This window comes from Priapulus caudatus, unplaced genomic scaffold (genome assembly GCF_000485595.1).
Source record: "Priapulus caudatus unplaced genomic scaffold, Priapulus_caudatus-5.0.1 Scaffold683, whole genome shotgun sequence".
Lineage (NCBI taxonomy): Eukaryota > Metazoa > Priapulida > Priapulimorpha > Priapulimorphida > Priapulidae > Priapulus > Priapulus caudatus.
Genome location: NW_014577744.1, coordinates 139,251 through 152,389, shown reverse-complemented (window position 1 = coordinate 152,389; position 13,139 = coordinate 139,251).

Genomic DNA, 13,139 nt, shown 5'->3' with positions numbered 1-13,139 from the left:
GTTCGCTTCTTATAGCGCCTCAATCTATATTGCCTGCCTACTCCTATTTCATCCCCTCCCGTTCTTTCTCTTGCCTCTCTTGTCCCTCGCTCAGCCTTCTCCTACTTCTACCGCCCCCAGCTATCTTGCCTGCCGCCTTTCCTCAGTCTCCCACCCCTCTCGTTCGCTTAGCAAGCTATATTATCTAGTTTTGTTCAATCCGTACTGTATGCCTGAAACGGTGCTCGCGCATGCGCAATATCCCCCGAGAAGAAGAATATTTTGCAAACATTATGCATTTAAAATGAATAGGAATTATTCTAGCATAGATTTATATGATAAAATTCCATCTGTAGACTTCTCTTAAGAAACACGAAGAAGATCTTGCATGTAAGGTCCCCGCCGCATATACCAGCCAGTACACAATCTGGCTACGTTAGTGTGTTAGCGCATGCGCAATATCTCACCACAGGAGCTATATTTTGTGATGAATATGCATTTAATATGGTTAGCGGGTATCTCAGCATAGATTTCTGTAATCAATTATTATCAGTAGTGCTGTGTTTATAATTAGGAGAGCGCCATAGCCTGCAGGGTGCAAAACTGGATGATCTATTATGCATTGAAGGGGATTACTTGTACATGTCATTGTACATATCGACTGTTCATCACCCAAATTCGTCATCCATACGTATATTGTGATTGTAATTAGGGGGAAGTCATGATTCATGTTAAGGCTTCTTTTATGGCCAACGGGTAAGGTTAGGTGATAATATTTATAACCCAAAACATTAAATGCTATATATATATATATATATATATGGGTACTGCTGTCATTCCTTACCATTTATGCCCAATTCTAACTCTAGCTATATCAAGACTTTACCCTAACTATACCCGTAATCAATCCGTATCCCTAATCCCATCCCTATCTACAGCCTAACCCATCCTGCACGACCACACGGTGGGCTTTGCTGACAGTTGTTTATTCTCGTCGTCACGTTTATGTCGATGTTTGTGTGTTTAAACGTTTTTGTATGGCTTTACAACCTCAGATAAACACAGGCACACACATGCGCATGTGTGTGCGTAAGTGGTGCGCGCGCGCTCGTGTGTGTGTGAGATGTGTGTGTGTGCGTGTGTGTGTGTGTGTGTGTGTGTGTGTGTGTGTGTGTGTGTGTGTGCGTGTGTGTGTGTGCGTGTACGCGCACGCGTGTTGTATGTAGTAGCAGCTATTAATAGCTCGATTAGCTCGATAGATAGCTCTCTGCAGCAGCAAGCAGCAGCAGCAACAGCAGCAGCAACAGCCTCCCCCCCCGCCTCTGACAGGACGCTGGACTCGAATGAGGGATCAGTACCACCGTGCTTCCTCGTAAAGAGAGGAGAGAAGATGTCACGTGACTGCGCAGCCGAGTGCAGATCAGTGCACATATCAATGTCCCTGGTGTGCCGTCTCCACGCCTCCGACATTCCTTATATACGTCATTTCCTGATCCGACATTTCCTGTTCGTCATTTTACTGATATCTTATACGTCATTTCGCTAATCGTATGTGCGTACGTGCGCGCGTGCGTGCGTGCGTGTGTATGTGTGTGTTGTGTGTGTGTGTGTGGTGTGTGTGTGTGTGTGTGTGTGTGGTGCGCGCGGGTGTAGGTTGGTCTGTCTCTATCTATCGCCCCCGCTCTTTCTCTTTCTATGTCGCATTCTATTACAGTCGTTTCCCATTTGTTCTCTGTGTATCTTTCTCTTTTCGTCTCTCCCTGTTTTCTCTTCTTCCCCCTCTCTCTCGCAGTTTCTTTTCCATTATCTCTATTATTCTCTTTCTCTCTCCCTCTCCCTCTCCCTCTCTCTCTCTCTCTCTCTCTCTCTCTCTCTCTCTCTCTCTCTCTCTCTCTCGCTCTCTCTCTTTCCCTCTCTCTTTCTAATATCTGAAAACCATGTCGGGTTTAAAGAAAATGCGGATGGTAAATTCCATCCTGATGTATATCGTTGCACTCGTACAACATGCACTTAGTGCCATTATGCCTTTAATGTTTTATTTACCTGAAATCTATTATTAAGATGAATGCATCGTCTGGTGATCACCGTATCTTTCATGAGCTGAGAGCACAATTGCTGAGGATTAATTGCACTGGTTATCGAGGCCAGTACAATAGCGGTCAGCAGCAGTGTTCTCTGTGTAAAAGTTACACTGTCCGTAACGGTCGGAGCAGGTAGAAATAAAACAGGGAAATAATTACCTTAATTAATTATTACGGTATTAACTTAGTTCGAAGACCGCAAGTAGGAAACTGATCGATTCCGTTGTAACGTTTCGATTACTGATTGATTCAATCAGGTGTAGAGCATTAATTGGTTATAGATTGATTTAATGAGTTGCAATATTTCGAGTATAGATTGATTAAATCTATAGTAATGTACTGATTATAGATGAATGAAATCAGACTTGCTGTATCTATTATAGATTGATAGAACCAGATGTAACGTATCGATTATAGATTAATCGAATTATGTGAAATCTATCAATTATAGATTGATTGAATCCGATGTAGTGTATCGATTATAGATTGATGAAATCGTCAGTAATGTATCGGTTAACGATACGTGATATAAAACAGTAACTGTGCGCTGTTATGTGAGCTGTGATCATCATACGCTTCTAGCATACATGGGTTTAGCTCTAGAACTATATCCCTTCGCTCCACCACATGCATGTAGCGGAGCGAAGGGCTAGAGTTCTAGAGCTAGCATGGGTTAGGCTGTTACGCATATAGAGTGTAACGGATGACCCGGCCTCCACTGCAAAGCGGACGTGTGTGCTTCCTCAGTCTAATGTTAGCCGGACGCTGTCTGTATTCATGCAGCCATCCATCCATCCCGGTACAGTATCCTCCAGCTAGCCAGCCACAGGCAGCAAACAGATGCAGCTATGGTATGGTTCGCACAGTCCTTGAAGACCTTGAAAAGTCCTTGAATTTGAGGGGAGTCCTTGAAAAGTACTTGAATTTAGTAAATGATGAATTTGTGCTTGAAAAGTCCTTGATTTTCATGAAAATGTCCTTGACTTTTTAGAAAGAATCCTTGCCTGTAATAAAACAAAATTTTGTACGATCAATAATGTGAAAACCTCAATAAAAATTGCGTTAAATGAGCTTAAAAAGCTATAGATACGATAGACAGTTAAATGATGATCACAAATTACAGTCAGTCAGTAAAATCAGTCAGTAAATCAAGGTATGTTGTAGAAGTGACAGTGTTTAGAAGGGTTTATTAATGTGATCCAGGTCAGTTTTAGAGGTGACAGTGATTAAGAATGGGGTTATTATTGAATTAATCCAGGTATGTTTTGTTCTGTGTATGAATTCCGATAAAATGTCCGATAAGATGTCCTTGAATTTCCGATAAGATGTCCTTGAATTTCCGATAAAATCTCCTTGAAAAGTCCTTGAAAACATTTTCATTCCTCCTGTATGAACCATGGTGTTTATCGGTGTTTAGCGGTGGATGGATTCAGACCGGGGAAGCACAGATTTCCTTTTCTTGGAATTCATCACAATTTTATGCGATAGGCTGGGGCGTGTAAGCTGTGCGAAAGCCAACCTTCGGTTTCCTGCAAAGCAAGACTATATATAGCAACTAGCGGGATACCCGGCGTTGCCCGGGGAAATCAGTGGCGTTACTCAGTTGGTGACCGCTTGGTTGAAAGGAAAATACCCAAAAAAATCTAACTATTTATCTATCCATGCATCCATCCATGCATCCATCCATCCATCCATTACATTCCATGCCATGCCATCTCATCCCATCGCACCGGATCCCATCGCACAGTATCCAAAACCATCACATCCCATGCCATGCCATGCCATGCCATGCCATGCCATCCCATCCCATCCCATCCCATCCCATCCCATCCCATCCCATCGCACCGCATGCCATGCCATGCCATGCCATGCCATCCCATCCCATCCCATGCCATCGCATGCCATTCCATGCCATCCCATGCCATCCCAAACAGTAAAAAATAATAAGAAATCAAAAAATAAAAGACATTAAATATAAAAATAAAATAAAATAATACATACTAAAGAGGTAGGTAAAGGGGAAAAAAGGGAAAAAGGGGAAAGACTCGAACCCGGAATCCCGGTGTAGGAGACGGATGTTCTAGCGATTAGGCCACTGCGCCGTTAAGGGTATACCCCGTGGATTCACACGTACGTGATGTTAATCAGTACGCACCGCCATCTATTTAAAATCTTTATCTTTATCTTTATATTTATCTTTATCTTTTTTATTTTTTTTAAATTTAATTTAATTTAAATACCACCTCCCAGACGTGCTGATTCTGAATATATCTTTAGTTTTCCTCTAGGCTGCAGAGTTCTCTAGTTATGCGAGTACAAACTAATTCGGCTGAACAACTTTATATATATAGGTATGTCTGTGTGTTATATTTGTGCATTCAACGCAGTAAAAAGCGGGACTTCCCAAGCGGTCTTGTGTATCAGAAAGGGATATATTTCAAGGATTATGGAAGTAACCAGTATACATCGCTGTTTTCAAAATAGAATGCGCTATTATATCCCACTTGTGATCGTATGTTATCCAGTGGTATTATGCACCTGTTCTTCGTATCTCTCTCTCTCTCTCTCTCTCTCTCTCTCTCTCTCTCTTCTCTCTCCGTGGCTGCTCTCTCTCCTCGCTCCTCGAGGTACCTCTCTATCACATCCCATCTCTCTCTCTCATCTGCGGTCTCTCGTCTCTTCTCCTCCCTTCGCTCTCCCGCTCTATCACTCTCTATCTGCTCGTCTCTCTCCTCTCTGCTCGTCTCTCTCTCATCGGCGCGGCGCCGCTCCTCTCTTCCATCAGTCAGCTGCGCGCCGCTCTCTCTCTCTCTCCGTCTCTCTCTCTCTCTCTCGCGCGCGCGCTCTCTCTCATCACTCTCTCTCTATTCCCTCGTCGCTTCCTCACATCGCGGGCGCTCGCTCTCATCCTCTCTTCAACGCCGGCCAGCTCATCTCTCTCATTCTCTCACTCCTCTGCTCTTATCTATCTCTCCTCCGGCTCTCTCTATCATCTCCTCTTATATATCTCCTTCTCTATCTCTCTTATCTTCTCTCATCTGCTCTAATACCCACTCGGCTCTCTCGCTCTCCACGCTCTCGCTCTTCGATATCGTCTCTCCTTTTTTCTAATTTCTCTTTCTTCTCTCTCTTCTTCCGCTATCTCTTCCTCTCTTTCTATTCTCCTTCTCTCTCTATCTACTCCTCTATGCGAAGCGGCAGTCCTCTCTCCTCTGCTCTCTCTCGCATCTCTCTCCTCCTCGTCTCTTCCTCATCTCCTCTCATCTCTCTCTCTCTCTCGTCTGTTCTCTCTCTCTCTCTCCGCTCTCTCTCTCTATATATATACTATATCTCTCTCCGCCCGTCCTCGCCTCTCTTCCTTCATCGCCCTTCCGCCTCTCCCCGCTCGCCTTCTCTCTCTATCACTCTCTCTTTCTTTTTCTCTCTCTCTCTCTCGTCTCCTCTCCTCCCGCGCGCGCCGCTCTCTCTCACCAACACGTCTCTTCTCTCGCTCTCCACCTCCTCAGCCTCATCACGCTATCTTTCTCTCTCCTCGTCGTCCTCTGTCGTCCCATCCCTCTTCGCTCTCTCTCCCCTCCTCTCTCTCTCTATCTCTATTACTCTCTGTCTCTCTCTATCTCTCATTTATATCTTCCCTCTCAACTCCTATCTCTCTGTCTCGTCGTTCGCTCTCGCTCTATCTTTCTCTCTATCTCCTCTCACTCATTCTTCCCCTCTCTGGCACTCTCCTCTCCTCTTTCCTCTATCCTCCCATCTCTCTAAAATCGCTCTCTAATCCTTCTCTCTCGCTCTCTCCACCTCCTCGTCCTCTCTTCTCTCTCATCTTTTTCTACTCTCTCTCGTCATCAATCATCTCTCTCTCATTCTCTCCCTCTCCACATCGCATCTCTCTCTCTCTTCTCTCATTCACTCTCTCGTCTCTCTCTCTTTCTCTCTCTCTATTATATATATATATAATATATAATATTATATCTTTCTCTAATTCTCCTCTAAATCTCTCTCTTTTTCCTCTCTCTCTCTCATCTCTCTCATCATCCCCTCTCGGCTTCTCCTACTCCCCTCGCTCCACTCCCACATGCGTGGTGCCGTGTCGTGGACGGGAGTCTCTCTCTCGTCTCCCTCCTGCCTCTCTCTCCTCTCTCTCGTAATCTATGATCTATCTCTCTAAAACAAACTATCGCTTCTCGCTCTCTCTCTCTCATCTTCTCTGCTCCTCTCTCTCTCTCTTTCTTTCTCTCTCTTATTCTCATCTTCTCCTCGTCATCTTCGTCTCTCTCTCATCTTCTCTCTCTCTCTCTCTCTCTTTCTTCTCTCTCTCTCTCCTCTCTGCTCTCTCATCTTTCTCTCTTCATCTCTACGTCCCTCTCTCTTCTTTCTTTTCTCTCCATCTCTCCTCTATCTTCTCTCCCTCTCCTGGTCCTCTTCTTCCTGCTCTCTCGTCTCGCTCTCCTCGTGTCTCTCTCCTCATCTCTCTCTCTCGTCTCACTCTTGCTCTCTCCTATCGCCGCCTCCTCTCATCTCTCATCCCTCTCTCTCCTGCTCTCTCCGATCCCTCTCCTATCCTCTCCATCCCCTCTCTCTACTCGCTCTCCCTCTATCTCTTCTCTCTATCTCCTCTCTCTCTCCTCTTTCTCTCTCTCTCCGCTCTCTCGCTCTTCTCTCTTCCCTCTCGTCTATCTTCCTCCTCCTCTCTCCTCTCTCTTCTCTCTCTCTCTCCTCTGCCGTCCTCCTCCTCTCTGCTCTCCGTCTCTCCTCTTCGCCCTCTTCTCTCCTCCTCCCTCTCTCTCTCTCTCCTTCCTTCTCTCTCCTCTCTCTCCTCCTTCCCTCCTCTTCCCCTCCTCTCTCCCTCCTCGCGTACCCCTCCCATCTCCTCTTTTCTCTTCCTCTACCGACTCGCCTCTTCCCCTCTCATCTCTGTCTCTCATCCTCTCTCCTTCTCTCCCTATCCAACTCTACCTCTCTCTCCGCGTCACTTTCCCTCGTCCCCCTATTCCTTCTCTCTCCAGTCCTAACGTCTCTCTTTCTCTCGTCCTTCCTATTCCTTACTCTCTCCCTCTGTCTCTTTCAACATCTCTCCTCTCTACTACTAATCCGTCGTCCTCTAATTCTAAGTCCATCTCTCTCCTCTCGTCTCTCTTTCTCTCCTCGAGCTATCTCGCCTCACCGTCGGCTCCGCCGGTCGCTCTCAGCTCTCCTCTATCTCTATCTCTCTCTCTCCCCCCTCTTTCCTCTCCTATTTCTCCTTCCTCTCCTCTCCTTTTTTTTTCTTTTTTCTTTTTTTTTTTTTCCTCTTTCTCTCTCTCTTTTCTTCTTCTCTATCTCTCTCTATAATCTCTCTCTGCTCCTCTCATCTCTCTCTCTCTCTATCTATCTGCTCCTCCTATCGCGCGCTCACAGTCTAATCTCTCTCTCCCGCTCCATCTCTCCGTCTGTCATTCTCGCTCTCGCTGTAGAGACTGTCACGCTATCTATATAAGTTTGTGCGCGCGCGTGTGTATATATGTGTGTGGTCTCTGTGTGTATATATATTCATTTATATCAAGGCATGACAGTTTCGGCTTGTATTTGCATCGTACCGCATGCATCAGTCTGTTCATCAGCTCTGTGTTTGCGCGCGCTTTTCCGCCCCAATAATTCACACATTCGTGTCAACTCCCGCCCCCCCCCCTCTGAATTATCGCCACCTCGTGATTGTCACGCAACGATCACGTGATCACCACTGCGACATTCGGGGGGGGGGACACTTGTCGCCTGCTCCGGTTGTCACTGCGCGTGCTGTGGCGAGTTTACTTGCGAATTTATTTCCCCCCACTCTGTCGTTGGCATTCGTGCTCGCACGCAAACATACACTGCAGCGTGATGCGTTGGAATTATTCTTACGGCCCACTTTAGCGGAACCAGCAGGCTTTCGATCGAGTTGAATTCGAGAGATGAGCTATTTAATGAAATGTTCTTGCCGAGGTCTGATTACTCCGTCGAGTCTATTGCGTCATCGCAGTATCGCGGAAAGATTTTCTGCGCCTCTTCCTTCTCGTGTCTGCTTTGACTGTATTGAGCACTCGTCTTCATTCTGTAGGACAATATGATTCGCGTGGTTTGAGCAAGAAGCAATCAAATATTGCATCAAGTATATGCAAAGTTAATTAATTTTTAGGAGGCACAAGTAGTGCTTATAAGAATTCCAGGGGCACGGAAGGAACCAATAGTACCAATCAGAATCAGATTTCGGCAGTCACGGAAGGGTCCAATAAGACTGATAGTTCTTGTATCAAAGATATCGATAGAGTAGAGATACGTCATAGCAGATAGGATCCGAGATATCTTGTTGCCTTGCTACTACAGAAATACGGTTCGTTGAATCGCACGAAATTTCCTGCATCCGGATTTCAGGATGTCCGGATGAGCTGCAAGCTACGTCACGTCCGCCATGCCATCTCGTCGTCGCGTGACGCACGTCACGTCAGCGTCATGACGCATGAGCAATGGCTGTACCTGCGCATGCGTCCGCGACGCACTTCCTAAGCTATCCATCACGCAGCGTCAAAAATAATTAAAAGAAAACGACGACGATGACGACGATGACAACGATGGCGATAGCGACTTCCGGTAATCGTCAATGTGCAGATCGCTCGCTACGATAATCGACGAACTTCCTGTGTGTGTGTGTGTGTGTGTGTGTGTGTGTGTGTGTGTGTGTGTGTGTGCGTGCGTGCGTGCGTCGACACACATACTCTCACAAACACACGACCACACACACAGCACACACACACACACACACAAACGCTATGGCACGCACACTAACACACACACACACACACACACACGACACACACACACGCGCGCGCGCCGCCGCGCGCGCGCACCAACACAAAGGACACACACCACACACACACACCACCACACACACACACACACACACCACCACAGCACAGAAATTATAACGCTACTCGCACCACGACAACAATTCCCCATCAGTTCACACGCTCATATATCCATTATTACTGTGGTGATATTATTCTCGTATATCACAGTGCTATTACCCCATCTTCACGTTAGATATTATCTTGTGATCAGTGGCTAATTACCCATTATCACGTGCACATTTCTGTGATCGCTTGTATTATTGACCGCGATCACGTCGCTATTACTGCTGTGACCAGGGCGGCGTATCGGTGAGAATATGTTCAGCGGGTTAGAATCATGTAACTTTTGAACAAGGTGAGCTCCAATGCACTCCCTGCCCTCAAAAGAGGGGATCCGCCCACAAAAGGATGGAGTCGCAGTCTGAAGCTCTCAAACTAAAAAGCGCCGACTGATTGAAAGATTCATTGCGGTTGCCACGTCTGCCAAATTGTCTATGGACATTTTCTGAAAGAATACGGCAATTCCGCGCGACCGTAAGCTCTGAACGAGACTAGTGTGCTGGGCCAGAATTTTCATGGAGTCGCATACGAACTCCTGCATATGTCAATCAGAAGAGTCCGGCAGTAATCAGGGCAGTATTTGACTCCGACTCCGGTGAGCCTGTGATTTTATGACCGCGCTGATCCGGTCGGACAGTGATGCACATCAATAGCAGGAAACGCAGGCGGAGAACCAACAACTCTGTCGTACAACCGCAGATCAATATATATCAGCTCTTGATATTGTATTATCAACTACTTCATATATATATATATATAATATATGATAGTAATATATATTATATACAATATTAGTGAATATTAGGTGAAATGATTCACAAGGAATACGTCCTTATGAATAACGACAGCAGCATCGCACTGCGACGGCCAGCGCGTAAAAATACGAATATCTATACTAATAATATATATATCATATATATATATATATATATATATTAGTGATGTCCCGGTCATCGATTATACTCAATCATCGCGGTTGAAACAGTGCCTCGAACCAGCGCTTGGCTATCAAAATCCATAATGGATTTCATCGAAAAAAAAAATCTTGAAAAAAAAACAAATTTGAAAACAGCTGATGAGAATCAGCAGATAATCAATCGCCTATACAATTATCCTTTATTTAAACATACATGTCATTATACAACACAGTAGTAAACAGTGCAAACAACGATGATCGATTACGAAATTACAACCGATTGACAACACTAATATATATATATAAGAAATATACCCCAAACGTAATATTCCAAAACTAAAAATAAACACAAGGGCGGATGTTCTTCATTATATTATTATTTCTATTTCTATTATTGTTCCACATTATTATTATGGATTTGTGTGTATAGTCATCGTACCTAATGACTTCGCTGTATGTAGACCATAGCATGAGCCAACTACAATATATTATCGGTGAAATGAGGAAAGCAATCTTGGAATGCTCAGACGGCTACGAACAAAAAACGAACACTATTCGCGGCGGGAATGAGCGAAAAAACAAAAAACAAAGCAATGCCACCACCAGAGCGCGCTGCCACGTGAGACTTTTTGCCGCACGAAGAACGAGGCGTCTGGAGGGAACAACAATTACATATATTGCCTTATTTTGATACAAGTTATTTTTTTTGCCCACGAGGTAACAAACAGAATCTTGCTAGTTCTGATGTGCGCAGTGGATGCAGTGGAGTGAACGCGTATGAGTAGACGAGGTACTATATAGCCATGCGGACTTACTTGCCTACACATGCCACACACAACACACACACACACACACCACCACACACACACACAAACACACACACACACACACACACCACACACACAGCACGCACGCACGCACGCACGCAGCACAGCAACGCACGCACGCAACGCACGCACGCACACACACACACATACACACACACACACTGACAACAGCACACACACTGACAATCGGCACACCACACAACACACAACACGACGCACGCACGCACGCACACGCCGTACGCAAGCACGCACGCACACACACCGCACACGCACACGCACACACACCCCGCACACGCACACACGCCACGCGCAGCACACGCGCGCACATCACACACACACAGCACACGCACAACCGCGCAACGCTCCTGCAGAAATCTTACTATCAGGAAGACACAAGGCATTCTCCTCTACAGCTATGAGAACAGATCTCATCTCGTCTCATCTTCTGCGCTCTCTCTCTCTCTCTCTCTCTCTCTCTCTCTCTCTCTCGTCTCTCTCTCTCTCTCCTCTTCTCTTTCTCTCTCGCTCGCTCTCTCTCTCTCTCTCTCTCTCTCTTTTCTCTCTCGCTCTCTCTTTCTCTCTTCGCTCTCTCTCTCTCTCTCTCTCTCTCTCTCTCCCTCTCTGTTTGTCTGTCTATCTCTCTCTCTCTCTTCTCTCTCTCTCTATTGCTCTATCTCTCTCTCTCTCTCTGTTGGTCTGTCTCTATTTCCTGCTCTCTCTTCTCTATTGCTCTATCTCTCTCCCCCCTCTCTGTCCGTCTGTATGTCTCTCTATCTACTCTGGCTCTCGGGCTGGTGATCGTACGTGCTGCAGCAGCCTCAGCAAGGCTGCTCACGCACCTGTGTCCCTTCATCCGTTCATACACATCGGCCTTACAAGCTCTCTGACTCTCTCTCTCTCTCTCTCTCTCTCTCTCTCCTCTCTCTCTCTTTCTCTCTCCCCCCCACCCCGCTCTCTTCTCTCTCTCTCTCTCTCTCTATCTCCTCTGTCTCAGTGCTGCGTGATCGGTTACGTGCTGCCCCCAGCCAGCCTCAGCCAGCGGTCAACGCACCGATTGCCTCATCCGCTATACACATCGGCTTACAGCTTTACTTTACTTCCTCTGTCTCTCTCTCTCTCCGCATGCGCTCTGTGATCATCATACCAGTTTACAGCTTCCATTTGATGATGGCTGCTAGTTTACGCACAGATTGAAACACGGCGCTCATGGCAGATCATCGGACGCTGTCTTTACCGCAAATTCAATCAGCTAAGCGTTTGGCGGCTGCACCTCTATAGCTAATTCACCACAGGGCTAATGACATAGCCCAATAACACGGGATTATTAAGCTAATTGCATATTACTCACAACCAGCGGCGGATCTACCGGCATTAGGGACGCGTACGCACGACGCGCGCGCACGCGATGCACGCACGCACCACTACATAACACACACACCACACAACGCATGCACGACATACATACAACCACGATAACCGCAGCGCAGCACACACACACGCGATGCCCACGCACAATACTACACACACACACCACACGCCTGCGCGCAGCGCACACACACATACACACCGCACACAACGATACTCACACACACGCCACACACCGCACACACATAAGGCCTACACACCGCACACAACATACTCAGCACACACAACACACACACACACACACACACACACGACCACAACACACACACCATCCACACAGCGCACAGCATCACACACACTTTATTTAGAGTGTGATATGTCCTCTAATGTCTTATATGTGTGCAGTATATCTATGGTACGTCCTAACGCGCCGGGTCACTGTGTCGGTGTAATAACGGCGTTGTCGCGTCACGTGCATGCACAGCAGACGCTGATGCGCTCTGCCGCCCGTAATCGAAGCAGCGCGAGAATCACGTGATTGTAGCGCAGGCAGCGCAGCACTGCCAGCGCTGTTTATGGTGGGTTATCGGGTCAATCTGCGTCTGTATGTTATGTTATAGTCTATCATGGGAGTCATACGCAGATATACCGCACTCATACGCCAGGTATACGCAGGATGCAGGCAGATGTGTAGGTATCCCTCGCAGCCAGTAGCTAGTATACAGCCTAGCGCAGGGGCGCGCAGTAGCAGCAGCCAGCAGCAGTCCAGTAGTTCAGTAAGCAGCCAGCAGCAGCAGGCAGTAGACAGTAACAGCAAAGCAGCAGCATAGTAGTCAGCAGCAGCAGCAGCAGTTTAAGTTCAGTTAGTAGCATTCACAGCACAGCAGCAGCAGTAAGCAGCGCCAGCGAGTTTTAGCGAGCAGCAGCAACAGCACACAGTTTCAGCTTAGCCAGTTTCGCAGCGCAGTAGCAGCAACAACAACACAGCAGCAGCGAAACGCACACGTTTTTAGTTTTAGCAGTTTTGAGTAGCAGCAGCAGTAGTGGG